The sequence below is a fragment of the Hesperophylax consimilis genome, chromosome 1 (assembly GCF_061612785.1).
Source record: "Hesperophylax consimilis isolate HC1 chromosome 1, BYU_Hcon_1.0, whole genome shotgun sequence".
Lineage (NCBI taxonomy): Eukaryota > Metazoa > Arthropoda > Insecta > Trichoptera > Limnephilidae > Hesperophylax > Hesperophylax consimilis.
In genome coordinates this window covers 42242393-42262598 of record NC_142836.1, presented here as the reverse complement: position 1 = coordinate 42262598, position 20206 = coordinate 42242393, and positions in this window count along the sequence as shown.

The window sequence follows — 20206 nt, the reverse complement described above, 5'->3', positions numbered from 1 at the left end:
TATAAAGTAATTATAAATAGCGTTATTTCTGAAATAATTATAAATATATTACATGGTGTTTTTTATTCAGTTGAAAGGTTTCAGTTTCATTTGTATTCGGTGTCAGTATAATATTAACTAGCAGTTAAAAACCCGCTCCGCGGGTTTTTGCTGCTAGGCCCTGCGGGCGGCACTTGGTTGGGCTGCGCCCAGTTTAAGTGATATTAACAACAGTTACATTTAATAGATAGATATTAGGTCATTCACAGAGAGAGGGTGAGTATATATTGTTAAAACACGGAACAGGAAGGAGTTAATGAATAATAACATGCTCAATTTAGGCATAATAAGAATGACAGTTGTTTGAATAAATGAAATTTTACGTATTTGTGATGGATTATTTCAAATGAAACACTATTATTGACTACATGTCTACAACTGATATTAACTGTTATGGTACCTAATATAATTTGCTCATAGGAGACTTGCAGTGCTTAAATATGTGTTACAACCGTCAATGTCTATAAGTTGAATCAATATCGTATAGTTTGTCACAACAATTAAAGATAGTTACAACAAAGTTGACTGAAATAATACATTATTACATATTGATTAATTGTACCCGTGTTTATGGATAAAAGGAGGGTAATGGTGCAATGTGATTAGCAGTCGGTTTAATTAAAAGGTGTGAATTTTACTCCAACTGGTGGTAATTCTTTTCCTAAAACTGTTACTGTATCTAATAAAGTTTAAAGTTAGATTATATATACACCTTCATCAGGAGAGTAAAAATCTATATATAAAGGTAGATTATTACAATATAGCGCCCCTGAGGTAACATCTCACAAAAGCGGCGCCATGCAAATTGTCCAATTAATAAATAAATATAATGTTTACATTTTATTATGTACGTATGCATTGATATACAATGGAAATAGATAAAATAATGTTATCCGATTAAACTTTATTTTATTAAAAAACAAATAACTTTTTTAACTTCACTTTATTATATACAACCAATACATGTTTCATGAACGAAGTATACACCGAAGTCAAAAATTAAATATAGATTACAATTGGAAAAAAGAAGTGGAAGGAGGGGGGAGGGGTAAGAGTAGGCTGGGTTTATAAGAATTATGAATTACAATATGAAAGACCAGTTAAGTGGGAAAATATTTAAAAGAGAGTTTATAAAAAAAAATTCTTGTTAATTACATCTACTTTTATAAACATGTTCTCTTATTTCTAAAATTTCGAAATTATTTATTTGTGATGCTTTATATCCTGTGTGAAGTATTTTAAGACCTGAAATTTTTTTTTGCATATAACCATAAAACAATATATTCATAAGACAAATAACATTTAATAACGGTTATTCTAATAAATTGATAGTTGAAATACTAAATAAAATAATTAAACATATTATCTTCAAACGGTATTTTTACCCTAGTTCTTAAGATATAAATAAACAATGGCGTAGAATTCTGTTTGTGGATAACGACACTTCTAAAATGATATATATAAACATTCCTGGTACTATTCAACCGGCGTTTTACACTAATAACAGAATGAATAAATATATTCTTAATAATATAGATTGCGAAAATCAAACAAAAAAATCAGGAGTTTATAAACTCAATTGGGCTGGATTTGTAATTTATTTTACAAAGGTAGAACCAATAGAAACTTTGAAGTCAGAACTAAAAAATATCTCAGGGTTCTAAATGGAAATAGTGAATATGAGTTTGCAAATCATCTTTTGAATCACACTTTCGATAAAAATTCAGGTCTTAAAATACTTCACTCAGGATTAAAGCATCGCAAATAAATAATTTAGAAATTTTAGAAATTAGAAAACATGTCAATATAAAATCAGATGTAATTAATAAGCAAAAAAAAAATTATAAATAATAATGAAAAATGCCATTGCAAAGTAGAACTAAACTTCCAGAAGAAATCTTATTATTAAATGCTTGATGTTCAAGTAATTTTGCATATTTAAATATACGCGCCAGTCATTTGATTCGTTTCTTCACCGCCAGAGGGGCGCTTTGTCGGCCACCTAGCCGCGATGCGTATCGGGAATCGGCCATATTGAATTAACGCCTGCTTTTTTCGTCAAACGTCAAACGTAATCACGTAATTGTGGATAATTTTCACTGTAATGTAATTAATCCAATGGATTATGAACTTTCTAAGACATATTTTCTTCGATATTATCCAAAAATTGTATGAGCAGAAACGATATTTTTTAAGAAATATCGTATTACATGTGGCGATTCTATTTCAGTATGAAATGGTGTCTTAATCTTTAAAGTCTTATTTAAACACAATTTGAATTTGACCAATCACAGGGCCTACACCGTCCAGACGCTGGAGTAATAATATTATCAGATTTCTGATCCCCTTATGTTTTGGATCCAGCTTTTTATTTGAAATTTAAATGTTGAAATATTATTGTGTGTTTTAAATGAGAGTGGGATTTTGTTGTAAAGTTTAGTACCACAGTATAGGAAGCTTTTTTGCCTTAAAGTTGTATTTGTAGTTACTTTTTGGATTGACAAAGTAATGTATATAAGACAAGGTTTTTTATACATAGCATATAGGATAACAAATTATTATAAACAGTAATGAGGTGGAAAAATATAATTAGCAGTAATTGTTGATTAAAGTACTTGTACCTACATAATGAATTATTTGGGATGTTGGCAATAAGCCGACGTAGCTCAGTGGTTCAGAACACCTGGCTGGATATCAGAAGGTGTGGGTTCAATTCCCGTCACCGTAACTGTTGCTCCAGCCTCATTTTCGAAAAAGTAAGGTCCAATGACTCCGCCGGACCATAAACCGCACCAAACAGTCACACGTTGAGGATAAAAAGGCTTTTCAACAATAATTCTTGGGTCTTCCGAGCCCCAGATGTGACAATTTTGCTTGTTGACGAAGCCACCGAGGTGGAAATGGGCCTCATCACTCAAGATGATTTGCATTTGATTCACTCAAGTGAATTTTAATGCGTTGTTGAAGCGTGTATCGTTCCATTTTTATTAATGGCGTAGTTTCTAATTGTCAAATATTAAAGAATGATAGCTTTAAAAGTAACATCTACCGAAATAGCAGGCTATTCAAAATAACACCTCTTATTAGAAAACCCTGTATTATAATAAAGAGGAAACGGACGACAAAAGTGAAGATGTTTTTAAAGTTGAGTTTGTAAATATTATTTAGTTTAAAATGCCGTGTCTTATTCACCGCCAAGTAAAATATCATCGTTTAAACTAAACCAAAAAAAAACATTTTATTACTTTAAATGTCTGACATCTGTGAATAACTTCAAGAATGAATTTCGCTGTCCACGCAGTTTGAAAACAAAACTGGTGAAAGAGACGGGTAGGTACAGACTTACTCGCACAATCTAATCCGCCCCATTCAGGGGCGTCGATATCGTGTACACATATTTTCTAGTATTTCCACTCTTATTGGTAAATTTATGTAGGTGGTAAATATTGCCAAACAGATTCCGTTTTTAACCACAATTATTTTTTAATGACGTGAGTTTTTTTTACCTACTTAATTTAGACACTGTAAACAAACTTTGGTACCTATTTCATTTTATAAAAATTAAACGTTAATATTTATGTAAAAAAAGGAATTAACTCTTTCAGACCTTAACTAAACTGACAGTGGTTGAACATAGGGGAGAGTATGGTATATCATACCACTTCGCACTTAACTCTCAATACTGTATGATTGAAATGGGTTAGAGAAGTGGAGTTAGGTTCAAATAAATACTTATTTTATTGGGTACGATATTTATTTAAATCATATTTTATAGGCATCTGGAATGTTTTCAAATTACACGTTTTATAAAAAAATGATTTTCGGTACGATTCAACGAACTGGTATGGTTAATCGTACCACCGGTATGGTAAATCGTACCTAGACCATTATTCCAATTTATATCGAAGAAAACATAGACATTTTTAAGGCATGCATGTGTCGCAAATGGCTGGGTTACTGGTGCAAGCTTCATGCACCCATTTATGGCAACGAACGCACTGGATCCAGTCTCTTTTGGGTCCCGCCTTTTCAAAATAATTGCCAAAGCATAGGTGGCATATGTTTTTTTCATCGTCATCATCAATATCCGTATCCGAATCATTCAAAACGACAATACTGTCAGCATCTTCACTATCACTACTACTGCAATTTTTGGCCTTCTTTCGTCGAGCACACTTTTTACTCTTAATGGGCTTTTTATCAGTTTTAATAATCTTATTTTTCTTTTTTCAATTTTTAATTTGGGCATTTTGACAGCTGAGCGTCTACCAGCAGCAACTTCTAGTCCTTTTTTATACGGACTTGCTGTTATTTCAGCAGCCTTTTGTGCCGTGCGCGTGTTCTTTTATCCTTGGTTCTTTGGTATTGGAGAAATCTCAAGAATTGATAGTTGAAAAGATGTCGACGCGTTTGAATTTGTTTGCCCCAATTCAACTTTCTGAACTGCATCTGGTGGTGAAAAGGAAGACTCTGTGGTGGTGTGACAAAGTGGTGGTGGTCGCAACAAAGGCTCTGACGAGATCTCTGGTGTTTGTTGTACTGAACTCTTTAATTTAAAACTAGAAAATAATTCACTTAAAAAACAACTAAAAAATTGCGGTAAATCGTACCTGTACGATTTACAAGAGCACTTGCGGTACGATTTAACAAACTCTGAGTTTTTATAAAAAAATGACAACAAAACATGTAAACGACGGTGAAAAATATGATTTTGCAATAGTAAATTGTAGAATACAATAATGCTAAGTGAACTTAATTTGAGAAAAAACTAACATACCTACCTGTGAACACGAAATCACCTTACGCTGGAGCCGAAAAAATTAGATGAAGATTGTGAAAAAACAAAAATACTCCACTGCCACCGCACGCATGATCCAACACTAAATAAAAATGACTGGACAACTATGACGCTTCTAACAGTTGGCAGAGTATTTCCAGGATTAAAAAATAGTGACCCGTAGCAAAAATATCGAGGTGGTACGATTTACCGACCGGTACGATATACCATACTCTCCCCTATATGTTATTTGAAAATTGTCCGTGTTTTCTTTTTTAATAGTTTAGAAGTTATCGCAACTTTTAATATTTGAAAGAACAATAGGTCTCAGAAGGCGTTTTTCATATAAAATGACAAATCTTACGCAGTATACTAAAAATATGAGATATTGTCAAATATAAAAAAAAAAAATCATTGAAAAAATCATTCTACACAAAAAATTCGGTCGAGATTAAACACCTTTCAAAAGATAAAAATGGCTACCGCCTGAATTGGTAATTGTAATTTTAAAAAAAATATTGAGCAAAGCCAGTTATATCAACAATTGAAAAAAAAACCCAATTTTTATTCGCTCTAGATAGTTAGAAGTAAGAATTTTGAATCTGCGTATTTTCAAATATACATACGGTATGAAAGGGTTAAATCTGTCGAGAGGCCCAACATTATTTTTAGTTTAGTGAATTAAAAACTTTTAAAGCCTATCATGGAGGAAATGCATGGTTTTGTTTGATCTTTTTCTGAATACTCGATAGAAATGTATGACTAGTTACGATCAGGGGGTCCAGCACGTACGATCGATAAAGACCTATGTCAATACGATATTATTATCAGTTAGCAATTGACAAATTCTAACGCAGCCTCCATAAGCTTCGTTTAACTGTCAACATAAAAATCTTTTTTAATAGTGCCATTCGTTACGCAAAATTACTGGCTTATTATTTAACGGTGTTGAACTAACAAAGCGCTTAAAATTGAAAGAATCCGTAAACGCGGCCAGTTGAATCCATTCGGACCAATGGTACTACATATGTTAGGGTTTGCAGAAACGGAATTTGTTAATTTAATTATTGAAGACAATATTAGCAATTCACTAAAATTTGAGACAATAAAAACAGAAAACGATACGATCGAATCTTTTTTTGATTTTTCTGTTTCAAATTTTCATTTAAGATTGTCTTAATAAATTAAATATTACAATTTGAGGTTTTACTCAATAAGTTTTTCCAAAAAAAAATAAATTTGTTAATATAACAGGACCTCATTATCTAATTAACTTCCCTTTTTACTGTCAAAAAGTAAATGCGGATTGCTAATGCATATTTAGGTTAGTATTTCAATTCAACATTGGCAATACATCAATATTTTGTTATTGTTTGAGAATGTCAATTCATAGATAATACTTCCAACGATGAATATTTATCGTTTATCGTTTATCGTTTGTCCAACATTCAGTGAGGATAATGATGTCAAAGTGGAGTCCAATATATTTTAATAGAATTTGCAAATCATCAAATTTTTTATTTATTCTTCTTATATTTTTATGTAAAGTTTTGAAATAATTATTTAAATTTGTTAAAACCTTTGGTTCAGAGGTAATTATTTTAGTAGGTATTCATTTTAGAAAACTAAATTCTTAGTGGATGGAAAGGTTTTTTTATTTATTTTAAATTAAATTATTCTTACAAAGTCATCTAAATCCCGAATGTAAATAATTTTTTTCATGTTGCTGTTTCCTTAGCATAATGTTGCTATCTTATGTCGATTTATGATTTATTGCGTTATCAATATCGGTCTTGCTCTAAATGGTGCTACCGGCAATCATCATCGATAGTTACACCTGTTGATCGGATAGTGTAAAGTTATCGATTTCACTATGCTAGACCCCCTGATGTTGCTTACATACCATCTTGTTCATTTTATTGTTTCAAAATAGGGGTGTATTATACTACGAGATATCTACTTACATCGTGTAATGAACATTTATCAGGTAATTCAAGTTTTTTTGCAGTTACCCATTCTTTTAACTTAGAATAAAGGGATTTGGTTTTGATAACATTAAACTAAGAGAAACATTACTTAATTGAATTATCTAATTTGATTAATACAATAAATATTATACGGCGACACAACATGAAATTTCAAAATTTTATTTGATTATTTTATAAAACTAAATTTCAGGTTTTTAGAAGAATAGGCATTGCATTTGGGAATGGTTTAAATTAATTATGAATCTAAGGATTCGTATAATTTCTGAAAATTATAATCAGTCCTATAAAAGATACACAATGTGACCTACAAATAACAGCGGGATGAAGCTGGAAACAAGACACATTAAAAAAATAATCAGAACAACTCTTTTTAGATAACAATAAAACTTATATTTTTGAATGATAGACGAAGAAATAATAACAAATTAAATTATAAAATGAAGTAATTATATCCACAGAATTGGAGGAAATCTCCTAAAAAAGTTACAGTAAGTAGATACTTTTTTTTCATTATTTCTGGCTTTCACCCTTCAAGGGTGTTCTTGGCCATCATTTAAAATTATTGAGAAATGAAAGGTGAATTTAAATATTAATTTTATTTAAATAGGCAAATTTCAAAATTATAATGAAAATTGGAGTCGAGTTCAGAATTAGAAGAGATGAGATGTTGAATGGAGGTGAGGCAATTTTAGATAAGGCTTGAGAGAAGAGAGGATATTTGTTTAGAGAGGGACAGCCAAAAAATATGTGATCTAAAGTTCCCACTTCTAGACCACAGAATGTACAATCTGGGGAGTCAACGACGTGAATTTTGAATGATGGGAAGGAACGGAACGATGTCCGATCCTCATTAGAAAGAGTGAAGAAATTTCCTTTTTGGAAAAATGAGGGAATTGCTGAAACCACGGTTTTGATGGAATAGTCCTTTGTATTGAGGCATAGCAGGCTCCCTTAGATTGACTAGCAATGTGCCAATACTCTGACCAAACATTGCGGGATCTATCTTTGATGATGGAAAAAATGTCAGATAGGGGAATGTGGTTTACGAGGGTAACGACAGGGTTGGACGCTCCTTCAAGAGTAAAAAATAAACCCGTAAAAAACCAAGTTATTTAAAATTTTAATACCTACGTGCATTTTCAATGTTTGACCTAGTTGCAATATCTTGTACCAGCTAGTAGACAATTTAAAAAAAAAATTTTTTTTGGTCTGACCGAGAATCGAACCTTCCTCCCTAGGGACTGGCTCCTAAACTGCTGTGAACTTTTAAAATGTCTTTTAAAACATTTTTTGTTTTAATGAGGATTGAACCTTCATCCCTAGGAAGGACTGGAGTCAACCGCTCTAACAACGGAGTCAAATACCGATTGGGTAAGACCGATATCAACTGCTTACATATATTTTTTTAAATATAGTGTAATCCAATTTCAGAAAAATGTGTGCGTGATAGAATGCATTGTCATCGACAACGTGACTTTGAATTTGGCTATCGGAAAGTGGGTTAATTTACACTTCCAAAATTCCATTTCATACATTCATTAATTTATTTTGAAAGGTGTACTTTTATGAGGCTAAAATTGGCCGTAATATTAATGTGGAGATGTGCGCGCTTAAAAATTTCTTCAAACAGCGGCAGTTAGCTCTTCGATTAAAAATAGCCATAATTGATTTTTCTTGGGCTGAAAGCTAGTTAGATTTACTGTCAGTTGATTGTCATTATTTATTTATTCAAAAAAGTACATTTCGATAAAATCGTAAGTTGCTCAACTCACTGGGGAATTCCTATCGAGATGTGCAACTTTACAATTTTATTAAATAATAAAATAAATACACGTTAACTTAATATAATATTGAAAATTATCTATGAAATTATTACAAAAATAATCACTACAAATATTCAAATTCAAAATGCAGCTGAGCAGTACGTTTAAAATTGGCAATAATAACATTTTGCAACATCGACTAAATAAGTATTACAAAGTAACAGTGTTGGCTTATCAGCCGAAATCATAGGGTGACCATACTGACAATGACAAGAGGGTTAGAATGAAAAAAAAATGAGAAAAATAACAACAAATAAATATAAATAAAAGTTGGTAAATACTGACCGTTAAGTAATAAAAAGTAAATAATAATACATGAAAAAAAAACACTTTTTATTCTCAATTTTTGATTAACAATAATTTAATTGTTTCAAAGCCAATGGCTAAGATACTTTTTATTATCCTGACGAAGAGGCTAGACTAGGCTTTGAAACATGTAGATTAGTATTAAGGCGATGCACTACGTCGTGTAAAATTTTAAATTGAGCCGCTATCAATAACAACCCTTACGTAAATGGCGTTAAGGTTTAAATTCCCGCTTAACACCATCCGCCTGTTTTGATTTATGCAAGAATCAAAACATGGCCAAAAAGTGCCTTTTATTTTATTTTGTGGATGTTCAGGCATAAATATTTATTTTTTCGATCATTTTATAAATAACTTAATTTTCCACATTATACAATAAAATCATAACCGAAAATGGGTTCGTAAGTAGGAGATTTCAAACTTCAAAGCAGTTTTCATAGGCCTTTACATTATTTTTTTCTGGGCTTATAAAAAAACTTATCTAAAAAATACTCGATTATTTCAAAGGCCAAGATGTATTCTACTCGCAGTATTTAATAAAAGCATCTGAAACATTTCTAGGCGACCAAATTTTCAAACCAAAAACACATGATTTTGCATTACTACGTATGGCATCGCCTTAATTAAAAGTGGTGAATACAAAGTATTTCATTTTCATATAATTAAATTGACGCCACAACGTAATTTTGCAAATATTAAAGGAAGTAAATACACAAAAGTTAAGTTAAATAATAATACGTACATAAATTAAGTAGATAATAACAGATAAATTAACAAATACTAAGTTTGGTGATCGCGCTTTCGGAGTATCTGGGCCGAAGGCTTGGAATAAACTCCCTCCGGAACTAAGATCCATAACAAGTCCAACAGAATTCAGGTCTAAATTAAAAACTTACCTTTTTAAGCTGTCGTATCCTTAAATTAAATATACCAATCCTAAGAGAAAGTCCAGTTATATTCAATTTTTCAATTAAGTCCTAAATCCTGTATCTAAATTTCGCCAATAAACAATTAGATAATGTTAATTAAGTGTTAATCTCAAGTGACCTATCAGGTAAGTATTGAACTGTATATTTTCTCCATAAATAGTTAAGTAATAACATAGACCACTGTACAAATGTATTATAAGTTTGTACAGCGCCCTTGAGGTGTTTTTGCACAAAAACGGCGCTATACAAGTCATCCAAGTATTATTATTATTATTATTAAATTAAGTACCTATATAATAATAAGTACATTGTATTTAATTATTGATTAAATTTTAATAGGTACATTAAAAACAAAGTTGTGTTTCGCATTTCGTTTGTAATGTATTTTATTATTTATATATTGTATTTGTGCGATGCTTTTCAATTCAACAGTAATCTTCCGATAATTATAGCTCATTATGAACATTGCACCACAGGTCACCACTTCAGAAAGTTGCAAAGTATAACTTAAGGTGTTGGTAACTCGATTACGTAAAAAAATGTGTGGTGCGTTTGGTAGATTCGTGTAAGGTGCTATTGAAAATACTTATTTTATACACTTGACTGATATTTATGAAAGTGGGAAGTAATTTATTTTATTTTTTATAAAATGTGTAAGTGAAGTAAGTAAACGTGTAAGTTTATTGCGTGTGAAGATTAATTTCAACACTTTTATTAAAACCAGTAGGAATATCAATTATTTTAATTTCAACACTATTTCACATAAAGCTGATCTTTGTAAGCAAGAAAACCTCTCAAACGGTGAGCTTCATAAAATTTACAGAGATTTTTTCTGTCTTTCTGTCTACATAAACTGTCAAAATGAAGTAAATTTTTCGATTGTAAAATGCATTATTTTTACGTCGCGTCGGGTGGTTGACCAGGAAATAGTTATTAATACTCTGGAAAGAGACTTCACAAATAATATTATGTCAATTTAGATATGTAAAGTTTTATTATACAGATAGGCAGCAGATTTTAACGTTTTATATTACACCTCTCATTCACATAAATAATTAAAAGGAGATATGCAGATCATATTCGTTCTCAACTTGAATACTGCACCTCCATATGGAATCCACTTTACGATATCTATAAAGAAAATATTGAAAGTATTCAAAAGAAATTTCTGCGATGCCTCAATTACAGAATGAGCGCACCCAAACGCGGGTACATAAATATGCTCTCGAGTTATAAAGTCTCCACTCTATCTAACCGGCGAACATACCTTGATCTCATGACTCTGTATAAAATCTGTAACAACGTTATTGACTGTCCCGACTTACTGAAATTAATAAACTTCAAAGTACCACCCAGAGTAACAAGGCTTAACGACTTATTCCACATTAGCAGGACGCGTACAAATGCTGGTGTCAGGGATCCAATCAGAAGAATGTGCGAATCACTTAATCAGAACCAAAACCTCAAGGACTCTGACTTATTTTTTGATACACGCACTACTTTTAGTAGAAAAATGAAGACTGTTTTCCTACAAAGTTCATAGTAAAAAACTTAGACATACTTGTTTAAATATGTATATATTTTTTAATTTCTGTTTAACATTGTTTATCTATTTATATATATATATATATATATATTTTTTTGTTTTACCCTCTAAATTTTTTCAAAAATAATTTGTAAATTCTTATAAGGATATTGCGCATTTCTTTCATATCTCTATTTGTAAAATAATATTCTTATGTATATATTTTTCCCCTATTTATAAGTCAAAATATTTGTAAATGTTTTTAACTGCTGTTTAAGTTAATTCGTGAGAAATAGTTTGGATGCAGGTAAATTCTCTAGTTGATGTTTTGTATATTCTTGTCAATTGATATCTGTATCTGTTTTTTCTCCTAAATAAAAAAAAAATAAAAAAAAAAAAAAAAATATATATAACGTAGGTTAACCAAGTTGGAGTGCCATAATATATTGGTTTCTTTGTTAATCCCAAAGAAATTTACCATTTGCCTCCAACCCTGCTGACCGGCCCAACGGGGTGTATAGCTTTGTTAAATTCCAACCACACCAGCACGGCGGGCCTGAGTTTTGTTCGTCTTAAAAACGATAAACGGACATGCAAGTGACATATGTACTTCTCTAGATAATAAAGCATTAATTTTGTAGTGTTGACAATAACACGATGGTAAAGTTTTCGCCTGAATTAAGTTTTATTAGCGATAGGTGTCATTGTTTTCAAAGTGGCGAGTTTTTTTATATTAGCTCCACACAGAAGGCCCTAAGGAAAAAAAATCCCCTAAGGGCGTATGTCATCTTTGGGAATGCTGTGTGGAGGGTCCTTTTAGGAAAGGAAGGGGAGGAAGATCTGGGAAGGAAAAATGTATGAGGGTTGGGTAGGAATCTGGGTGTCAGTTCGTCCTGGAGTGAAAGATGTGTGAATCACTGCCACTCCCACTGCGGTGCAAGGCAAAGTTCTGAGAGTCCTGCTCGAGAGCACACCAGGTCACCCTCAACCAGTCTCCCGATCCGTTCTGCCACGCAGTAGGTGGGCAGATCACGACCCACGAATCACTTGAGGTGACCTATGGCAGAGTTTTTGGTTATCCAATCAATGGTTCTCGGAGCCATGGTACCCGTGCCCGCCTCCCAATTAAGTGGTTATGGACTAGCACAATAAAAGGATGGTGGATGCTTTAAGGGCTATCATCCAAATTGAATTATTCTTTACGTATATGTAAGAAAAATATGCCAATAAGATGGATTAATGGCCAACTTTTTTGTATCTGAATAAATAAATAAAATTAAGTTACTTTTGTATAAACTTTTTATTTTTTTAGTAACTTAATCCAATACACAAGTAATTTTTTTTAAATATAACGTTTTAACTTAAATATGGTTTGAAAGTTACATTATATTTGTAACTAGTAGATTTGAACATTTTGGTACAAAATTAATTCAAAGATTAGGGCTAATGTTTTAGCTTAAAAATTCGGAGATCAATGGGTTCAAACTTTTTCTTTCACCAGATCTAAAATTTTAGCAACCATACCAAAAAAAAATTCCGCTGTCGTAAGATTATCATATATTTTTTTATAAACATCGAAAGTAATATTAATTCATTTACAAGAATTTTATGTTTCACACTAATTGATGTTTCTGAAAAAAAAAATGATAGATTTATTAGGAACAGGTCACGCATAATTTATTACCTCATTTGAATATTATTAAAGTAGCAAAGTTAACAAATTTATTCATAATGTATTACTTTTTACATTTGCATTTCGACAAGGTTTAGCAAAACTTATTATTTAACAAAAGTTATTTTACTTCATAAGGAAAATCATCCGTCAAATGTCTATTTATTGACAAATAACAGTGGAGTCGAGACGCTTGGAATGTTTGTTCTTATTTGTTTAGGTATTAGTAGAGATGTGCAAAATGGGTACCCAAAACCATTTGAAATGCAAAATGGAAATGGGTCAAAACTTTTCCATTTGAAAATGCAAAATGCAAAATGGTTTTTAGAAAAGCATTTCAAATGCAAAATGCAAAATACCCATTTTCAAAATGCATTGAAAATGCAAAATGGTTTTTCAGGTCAAACAATTAAAATAAATATAGAATTTTAAACAGTTTTGTCATTTAATAATGGACATCAATTTAGAACAAACATATTACATGATGGTAAATCAAAAAATGCCACGACTACGGATTATGAACCACAAAAAATTTGCGCGGGACAAATGTTGCCAACGTAAAAACATAGAAACTGCTATCTAACATTTAATATTACAGCGTCATGGCCCCATGTTCAGTATTTGAATCAGTATTTTTTGTAATGGTATCACTTAATTGCCAGGGCTTCTACCAGGGAGCAACTTGACAAATGTAAATTATCTCTCATAGCGAGGTTGAGGACCGACTGATATTTGGGGCTTATGATAGTAGGAAGAATGTTGCAAAAAAGCATTAAAAATGGAAAATGCATTGAGAAAAGCATTTAAAATGCAAAATGCAAAATGGTTTTTAGAAATCATTTAAAATGCAAAATGGAAAATACCCATTTTGCATTTTGAATTTCCATTTGAAATGGATTTATTTGAAATAAAGTACATCTCTGGGTATTAGGTAGTATTTATAAGGTAGGACTGAGATACGATAAAGCACGTTGCAAAACGATGTTTTTTGCAAAGGTGGTGGAAAGATTTACTTGCGTAGATATAAAAACGTTTTGCGGAAATTCTCAGAAACGCAACTACAAAACTGGTACAGTTATATTTTCTTGCTATGTCGATATGATACCGCATTATGAAGTGTCTCAACCTAACATAGTCAAACAGCGTTCCTCCATATGGTTGATCCCTAAAAGCAGTCTATTTATCGGATAAGATTAGGTAAGTTTGAGAAGAGGATCGTGTGCAATGCGATCCTGGAGATTTAGAACGTTCGATAGAAATCCCGCATATCAATTTATTTATTTATTCATTCAAAAAACAGTTTTTAACATAAAAAACATACTCTGCACATCTCACTAGGGCATTCCTGTAATAAGATGTGCAGCTTTACAATTATATAATTTACAAAAATACATATATGTAAACTTAATATAATAATAACATTAAATTTAAACCCAAAAAAGAAAAGTTTATGAGACGGTCGTTTCGAGACCGGTAGACAAAAATAAACAAATTTTAGTAACAAATGTACGAAAAATAAAAACAAAAATGTCAACAAAAGAAGCATTGGTAAGTAAGTTGGCAACAATAATATTCTTCTGTTCACTAAAGTACAAGGTACCTGTGCTGGCTTATCAGACATAAGCATAGTGTAACCATACTAACAATTACAACATGGATAGTATGAATAATAAATTATAAGAAAAAACAAAATATCAATACTATATCAAAATCTATAGTCATTTAGCGATATTTGCGAGCACGATCATAATATGATTCCGACAGTCGTTAGACAAAAGCCGCTGCTTTTAATCTGTCAATATGCACAATTTTTGGATAGTGTCGTTCATTAAGCAAAATAACAAACTAACTAACCTGATATTAATAAATGGATTTTAACTAACAAAGCTCTTAGAATTGAAAGGAATCGTATGCACAATCCATAGAATTTATTAATTCATCCAAGACTCAATTAATTTATACCGTTCCAGCCTGAGAAATAAAAGTTATTGGCTATGACTAAAGACCTCATGAATTAATTAACTATTTTTTAGTTTAAAAAAGTACATGCGGACTACCAATGTACGAGGCGTATCCAGAAAGTAAGTGTACTGAGGCTCTCACGACCGAATGAATTTTATTTTCGACATGTTGGCTACACTTACGTGTAGCCTGACTCTTCCCTTCCGAAACGAGACCGGTTCAAGGTCAGTACGTTGAGAAGTGTCGACGCAATAATACGTTTCGTGAAAAATGTCAATCCAATCTACCGCCAAGTGCGAAATACGCGGCGTCATCCGTTATCTCGTTTGGAAGGGAAAACTTCCGTTTGAGGATTATAATTTGGTGAAAACTGCATATGGTGATAAAGCTATGAATCGTACGAGTATGTACAAGTGGTATTGCGAGTTTAAAAATTGTTTTCACCTCTTCACCCTCCGCCAAAAAGTTCAAAACCACAATTTCAGCCAAGAAAATTATGGCATCCGTGTTTTGGGACTGTCAAGGCATAATTTTGATTGAATATCTGCCTCAAGGGGAGACCATCAACTCTGCAAGATACTGTGAGACCCTAAAAAAATTGCGGAATGCAATTCAAAACAAGAGGAGAGGCATGCTGACAAAGGGAGTCAGCCTGCTGAACGACAATGCCAGACCACACACGGCCAACTCAACGAAGGAACTGCTTGCTTCGTTTAAATGGGATGCCCTAAACCACCCCGCGCATTCCCCTGACCTAGCACCTTCAGATTTTTATCTCTTTACCTCCCTGAAGCTGTACATGGGTGGAAAAAGGTTTTCAACCGACGAGGAGGTAAAGGGGGAGGTGAAGAAGTGGACGAAGGGGTTGGCGGGAAACTACTTCGAGGAAGGCATCAAAAAGTTGATACCCCGCTTCACCACCTACGTTGAGAGGAATGGCGACTATGTAGAAACATAGCTTACACATGTACTACGGTAACCATGTAATTTTTATTTTTCAATAAAAAATTTTGTAACCTACAAAAATTCAGTACACTTACTTTCTGGATACGCTTCGTATATAACAGTTATTGTTTCAATTCGACATTATCAATTTATTAATATTTTAAACATTTAGTTAAGCATATCGATCCGATATCGCAAAGTTATCCATTTTACTATGCTAGACCCCCTGGAATTCTATTGGTCTACTCATGGAACATAACCTCTAGTATTGCCAGCGTATGTCGACTTCTAATGTATTGCATTATCAATATTGGTCTGGCTATTAACAGTTCGACCGTGCTCGGGAACCGGTAGTGCAAAGAAATCGATTTTACTGTGCTAAACCACCTGAGCATGTCGATACAGCCACGAATTATCAATTTTATTTGTCACGTTTTTTCAGTTATCTACCAAAAATGTTAAGAAAAATCACGGCTACTACTCTGTTTTCACACATAATTAAAAAAAATAGTTCCGTGTAAAATGTGTACACATATATAACGTTTTTTAGGATTTTTGAATGAAACCGAATATTTTGTTATTCATATGCAAAAGGAAATTTAAAAAAAGGTCGAACCATTTTTTTTGTGGCAGGAATTTATTCCAAACTCTGTTTCCCAAACTTTGTAAGAACACTACTTTGGTCATATAATATGTTGCATACAAATCACTAAGTTCAAAGTTTTTTTTCAAGTGAAAAAAAATGATACCGAAATTTGAAATTGCTGTCTCGGTAAGTTCTTCGAAGTGTTAAATTCTAAATAAGTATAATGAATTCGATGTCGAGTTGCTGAAAATTGAATTCGCGATTTAGGAAGTGAGTGTTGTACGCTTTCCTTCGAAAATTGTACTGAAAAATCAACACGCAAAAACCCGTTTTTTTGATAAAATCACTTTGGTCTGACTGAGGACTGAACTTTCCTCCCCATGGATTGGCGCTTAGCTGCAGTTAACTTTTCAAATGTCTTTTTAAAAAAAGTATTGGTTTTACTAAGGATTGAACCTTCCTCCCAAGGGACTGTAGTCAACTGCGCTAACAGCAGACCCAAATCCCGATTTGGTAGGACCGATATTTATTTCGTATATTAACTGCTGTAGTGTCATCAAATTTCAGATAAAAGCGTATATGACCGCGTGTGTATGTGTGATTACCACCAAAAGTTGATCGATTGCATTGTTATGAACAACGAGTCTATTTACTGAGTTTCTGATCTGATCGGTGAAGTGGGTTAATTTCTACTTCCAAGATCTGCATTCATTCATTCATTTACGTAAACTCGATTGACAATCGAATACGTAAATGTATTTTAAAAAAGGGTCTCAAAAAATTTAAAGTCTATATCCCTTTTACATAATATGTAATTTTGGTGTGAACAGCTTGCATATAAATCAGATTGGGAATCTCCGGCATAGACCATTATGCTACCAAGGCCATCGTCCATGATATCAGATTAAACTTTAATTCAGATGCGTAATCAACTGCGTAAATGTCACACGATGAGCAGACTCGACATTGGAGAAGGTTTATATTTATTTTGGTGGTTCATTTCCTGTTGTAGTCTTAGTTTCCAAGTATAAATGGTGCATAAATCTGTCAAAATATTGTAATATAGCAACGGCCATCGTTATTGAATTTAATTATTATTATCGCAAATTATTGAGCCAAGAGCTTTGCCCATTATTCGGGACGGACATTCTATTTTAATTGCATTCTCACAAATAGCAACATATGAAGTCACACGAGCGATGGATATTGCCTGCTAATGTATGTCAAGAAAATATGTCGACAGCCATGAAACCTACATTTCTATGAATAATGCAGGTGATCTTTAAAAATGTTTAGACCAAAAATTAATGTATCTTTTGTTGGAAAATAAAACTAGTTCATAAATAAAATAAAAACATTTTACTGTCGATGAATATTTAAAAAAACGTTGGATGCCTTTTAATAGCAGCAACGGAAAATTATTTTCAAAAGCATGGTAAAGAATGAATGTTAGTAAGTATATTTGATGTTATTTATATTTTTTGTCTGATATTAATGAGTCTAAAACTCGGGAACTAGAGATAAATCAATTTTTCATCTTTATAAATGCGTGTAACTTATTTAATAAGTTTTTTTGATGATAATATAATAGAAAGACATATTTTCGTAAAAATAGTATAAAATAAAGTCGCCATCGGCGTCTGTCTGTTTGTGCGCTTAATTCGTTTAAACTACGCAACTTTTGATAGGGTTTTCACTATCATTTAGAGAATTTCTTCCGGAAGGTTGATGTATATAATACATGCATATTATATTTTTGGGGATCAGGAGAGAGGCACGAAATGAAAGGCGTGTCGTGAAGTTCACAGTGTTTATTGGTGAGTCAGTTGCCGTGACGAGGAGATGATGTAGGACAAATGTTGAATACTCCGGTTGCTGCGATGATGTGGTGGTCGAGCGCGGGTCAGTGAGTCGACGCCGGGCGCTGGTGACCGGGACTCGATGAAGGTCAGGCACTGGCGAAGAACGTAGGTCTTCAGGCACTCCAGTGCTGACGAGACGGCTGAAGGTGCGGCGGACCTTGTAGGCGGTTGAACGGGAACGGCGTGACCAGTGAGGATGCTGCGTGTCCTCGTGATGGTCATGATGGCGTGGAAGAAGCGCTGGTCAGAGACGCTGGAACCAGGGCGCTTGTAATCCGAGTAGCGCTGGCCACGGACGTGGCCGAGGTGCTATGATGGTGTCCCGATGGAGTCCATGATGGTACGGGCGAAGCCGGGAATATTGTCCTTTGCGCTAGTAAGATTAGCGCGGGTTAACACTCGTTGATCCTTGTAGACTGACGGCGGAATGATTACTGACTGACTGACTGATTCGCTGCGTCGGGCTTATTTATACTACACGGCCGATGGCGACAGTAGGTAGTAAATTGCAATTAAATCGAGACCACTCGCTCGGACTGTGTGTTTCGGGAACCTTCGACATTGCGGCGATTATGCATAGGCCGTAGACTCGAACCTTCTGGCGAGTTCTCGTAGTATTCCAGACGGACTGCAGTATTATTGTCGTCGATAGACAGGTAGGTACTTGAAGTACGTAGATTACTTTGTTTACGATGCGATGCAGGTACATAATTCGGGATTAGGTACTAAGTAGGTCGAGCGGTTTATTATTAATTATTTAATGTAGATTTTTCTCGACGCTATATATTTATCAAAAGTAGAGAAAAGTCGATGTATTGTAATAAAAAAAATTGGGCGCTCACATTGCTAACGCTGGCTAAACTTTGTGAGATACGTACCAGGCACATTACACTTTTTCATATTGAAGCCAACAATACCAATGCAGTAAACTTCTCAGCAATTACTCGCGCAAACACAACTTACACCCACTACGAAAAATTACTACATTTAGACATCTTTCATGATTCCTTTCTAATATACAAAACTAACTTATTGAATTTCTTAGCGTGACATATTTCAAAAACAATTTCACTTCATTTTTCAAAACTTCTTTGTATTAACAGTCAATTCGTGATCATATTATATTTCTTGATTTCAATTTTTTTTTCTCCGTATACTTTCTTTCTTTTATAACTATTACCTACTCATACATAAATATAAACTTAAATTTATTGATTTTAACTTAAAATCATTAGTTTTCAGAACAATCTCAGGCGAAATTACATACATACATGATATTTTATGGACATACGTAATAGGTACAACAACTATGTAATAAAGAAAAATATCCTTAACTGTATCTTATTGTACTGTGTATGTCTTAATAAATAAATAAAAATAATTTACTACAGAATTGTACATATAAAAAAGGCCTACAGAAAAGTACACAATTTTATATGTCTATCTCCTAAGCATAAACCCCAGCAACTCAGTAATTCAAGAACATTTAAAAAATATATCTTAGTTATTTGAAAAACTTATAATTTTTTATAACATACTGCCAGTACATATTGTTGTTATTTGCAATGAATTTTTTTCAGTTGCATACCATTTGTTTTATAAAAATTTGTTCAATTTAGTTTTAGGTATATATTAGTGATTATTGCTGCTTTTAGTGTAGTGAGGATACTATGTTTTTTTTTAAATATTGTCACATATTTGTGTTCTTAATCTTATTTTATTATTTATTTACTATCAAATGTACCCAGTCTGTCTGTCTGTGCGGTTGGAAAAACAATAGCACGTGTTGCAA